Source organism: Micromys minutus (genome assembly GCF_963924665.1).
Source record: "Micromys minutus genome assembly, chromosome: 23".
Classification (NCBI taxonomy): domain Eukaryota; kingdom Metazoa; phylum Chordata; class Mammalia; order Rodentia; family Muridae; genus Micromys; species Micromys minutus.
This window is the reverse complement of record NC_137958.1, coordinates 4675207-4679161: the sequence shown is the minus strand read 5'-3', so window position 1 is coordinate 4679161 and position 3955 is coordinate 4675207. Positions and strand designations below refer to the sequence as shown.

Genomic DNA, 3955 nt, shown 5'->3' with positions numbered 1-3955 from the left:
ACCACCTTGGTACATCGCTGTATGACTAGGCACATCTTCTCCTACTAAGGCTAAACAATACAGTCCAGTTAGAGAAAAGGGACCCAAAGGTAGCCAACATAGTCAGAGATAGTCTCTGCTCCTGCCAGTAGGAGTTCTACATAAAGACCAAGCTGCACATGGGTCATATATATGTAGGGGCCCTAGACCTGGCCCATTTACACTCTCTGGTTAATGACTCAATCTCTATGAGCCCCAGTGAGCCAAGATTAGTTAATTTTGTATGTCTTTTGTGGTATCTTTGACCCCTTTGGTTCCATTAATCCTTTATCTCTCACTTCCACTAGATTCCCTAAGCTCTGCCTAATGTTTGGCCATGAGTCTTCACCAGATGTTGGGTGGAAAAAAGTCTCCCAGATGGCAGTTATGCTAGGCTCCTGTCTCAAGTATAGGAGAATATCATTAATAGTGCGAGGGATGGACTTCCTCTCATCATTGTTTGGCCATTCTCTCAATTACTACTTCAACTTTATCCCTGCACATTTTGTAGACAGAATAAGTTATGTGTTGAAGGTTTTTTTGACTGGGTTGGTGTCCCCATCTCTTCATTGAAAGTCTTGCCTGGTTATAGGAAGTGGCCAATTCAGGATCTATATGCCCTATTGCTAGAAGTAGTTGTCTTACATAGGGTCACCCTCATAGATTCCTGGGAGTTTCCATTGCCTTAGGTTTCTAGCTCATCCCAGAGACTCCTGAACACACCAATTCCCATTCTTTCTCCCTCCATCCTCCTCACAATTGATCCCTCTATGCGAGTGTTCAAATCTTGTTGATTTTCTCAGAGAACCAGCTCTTGTTTTGTTAAATTTTTTTGTATAGTTCTTTTTGTCTATTTGGTTGATTTCAGCTCTGAGTTTGATTATTTCCTGCCGTCTACTCCTCTTGGGTGTATCTGCTTTTTTTTCTTCTTGATCTTTCAGTTGTGCTGTCAAGTTGTTAGTGTATGCTTTCTCCAGTTTCTTTTTGCAGGCGCTGAGCCATATGAGTTTTCCTCTTTGCACTGCTTTCATTGTTTTCCATAAGTTTCAGTAAGTTGTGACTTCATTTTCATTACATTCTAAAAAGTCTTTGATTTCCTTCTTTATTTCTTCCTTGACCAAGCTGTCATAGAGTAGAGCGTTGTTTAGCTTCCATGTGTATGTGGGCTTTTTGTTGTTTTTGTTATTATTGAAGACCAGCATTAATCCATGGTGATCTGTTAGAATGCATGGGATGATTTTGATCTTTTATATCTGTTGAGGCTTATTTTGTGACTGAGTATATGGTCAACTTTGGAGAAGGTGCCATGAGGTGCTGAGAAGAAAGCATTTTGTTGTTGTTGTTGTTGTTGTTTCAGGATGAAATATTCTACAGATGTTTGTTAAATCCATTTGGTTCATACCCTCTACTAGTTTCACCGTGTCTCTGTTCAGTTTCTGCAACCACCGTGAGGTGTTGATTCTCCCACTATTATTGTCTGTGGTGTAATATATGCTCTGAGCTTTAGTAGTTTTGTTGTTGTTGTTTGTTTGTTTGTTTTATGAATTTGGGTTCTCTTGTATTTTGAGCATAGATGTTCAGGATTGAAAGTTCATGTTGATAGATTTTTTCCTTTGATGAGTAAAACATGTTTTTTCTTGATTTTTTGATGATTTTTGGTTGAAAAATCTATTTTGTTCAATATTAGGATGGCTACTCCAGCTTGTTTCTTGGGACCATTTTCTAGGAACTTTTTTCCCCAACCTTTTACTCTGAGGTAGTGCTTGTATTTTTTGCTGAGATGAGTTTCCTGTATGCATCAAAATGCTGGTTCCTATTTATGTATCCAGTCTGATAGTCTATGTGTTTTTATTGGAAAATTGAGTCCTTGTTGTTAAGGGATGTTAAGGAATAGTGATTGTCGTTTCCTACTTTTTTTGATGTTGGAGGTAGAGTTATATTTGTGTGCGTTTCTTCTTTAGCGTTTTTTGCAAGCAGATTAGTTTCTTGATTTTCTATGGTGAAGTTTCCCTCTTTGTTGTAGAGTTTCTCATCTATTATCCTTTGTAGGGCTAAATTTGTGGACAGATATTGTATAAATTTGGTTTCATCCTGGTTTCTCTTTCTATGGTGATTGAGAGTTTTGCTGGATAAAGTAACCTGGGCTGTAACTTGTGTTTCCTTATGATCTGTATGATGTCAGTCCAGGATCTTCTAGCTTTCATAGTCTCTGTTGAAAAGTCTGTCGAATCAACTGGCCTGCCTCCTTAAAGTGCAGTGATCACGGCTAGCCATCTGGAATTCAACAATGGTACCAAGATGCCCATCCTGGGCCTGGGCACCTGAAAATCTCCTCCTGGCCAGGTGACTGAGGCTGTAAATGTTGCTATTGACAAGGGGTATTGACACATTGACTATGCCCAGGTGTATAAGAATGAGAAGGAGGTGAGTGTGGCCCTCCAGGAGAAGCTCAAAGAGCAGGTAGTGAATCTCCAGGATTTCTTCATTGTCAGCAAACTGTGGTGCATGTTCCATGACAAGATCATGGTGAAAGGAGCCTGCCAGAAGACACTGATCAACCTGCAGCTAGACTGCTTAAATCTCTACCTTATTCACTGGCCAAGGAGCATCAAGCCTGGTCCAGACTCCCACTGGATACATCAGGAAATATGATTCCTAGTGACACCAATTTTGTGGACACTTGGATGGCTATGGAACAACTAGTGCATGAAGGTTTGCTAAAAGCAATTGGTGTCTCCAATTTCAACCCTCTTCAGATTGAGAGAATCTTGAACAAACCTGGCTTAAAATATAAGACTGCCATTAACCAGATTGAGTGCCACCCAGACCTACTCAGGAGAAGCCGAATGAGTACTGTGATTGCAAAGGTGTCATGGTGACTGCATACAGTCTCCTTGGTTCTCCTTACAGGCCCTGGGCCAAGCCTAAAGACCCTTCTCTCCTGGAGGATCCCAGCATTAAGGCAATTGCAGCCCAGTACAATAAAACTACAGCCCAGGTGCTGATCCTGTTTCCCATTCAGAGGAACTGGGTAGTGATCTCCAAGTCTGTGACACCAGCATGCATTGCTGAGAATTTTAAAGTCTTTGACTTTGAGCTGGGCAGCAAGGACATGACCACTCTACTCAGCTACAACTGGAACTGGAGGTGTGTGCCTTGATGAGTTGTGCCAAAAACAGTGATTACCCCTTCCATGCCAAAAACTGAAGCTGTGAATTCCTGCTCTGCCCCAAGAAACTCACCTGTTCTTTCTGCCTCATCTGCCCTTGTGAGTGTCCTGTGTCCTGTGTCCCTCTGTACTGGATGGCACCTTCCAGACCAGACAGTGAGAGTTTGTTAGCTTGATGTAGAATCTGCAGGGCAGCACCAGTAGATGAAGTGTTTGTTCCAGTCTTTCTTGGTCTTTCTTCTTCCCACCTGAAGAACTTTAACACAAGTACCCTTTCCAACCAAAGAGAAGCAAGATTTATAGTCCAGATTGTGCCACTAACACTTAAATTTGAGTGCTTAGAACTGTAACTCCTTACCTCAAATAAAAACTGTGTTTGTGAAAAAGAAAAGAAAAATCTGGTGTCATTCTGATTGGTCTGCCTTTATATGTTACCTGTTCTTTTTCTCTTACTGCTTTTAATATTCTTTCTTTGTTTTGAGCATTTGTTGTTTTGACTATTATGTTTCAGGAAGAATTTCTTTTCTGGTCCAATCTATTTGGGTTCTGTAGACTTCTTTTATGTTCATGGTCATTTCTTTCCTTAGGTTAGTAAAGTTTTCTTTTATAATTTTGTTGAAGATATTTACTGGGCCTTTCTGTTTTGAGTCTTCCCTCTCTTCTACACCTATTATCCTTAGGTTTGGTCTTCTCATTGTGTCCTGGATTTCCTGGATGTTTTGGGTTAGAAGCTTTTTGATTTTTGCATTTTCTCTGACTGTTGTGTCA

General features: G+C 40.6%; 1 pseudogene across 1 annotated transcript; it reads left to right on the top strand.

Moving 5' to 3' along the window:
- Positions 1 to 456: 456 nt before the first annotated feature.
- On the top strand, positions 457 to 3225 carry LOC308435619 (aldo-keto reductase family 1 member B1-like; annotated as a pseudogene). Its single transcript has 2 exons — positions 457 to 566; positions 2271 to 3225. The product of its transcript is annotated as an aldo-keto reductase family 1 member B1-like (transcript).
- The last annotated feature ends 730 nt before the right edge of the window (positions 3226 to 3955 follow it).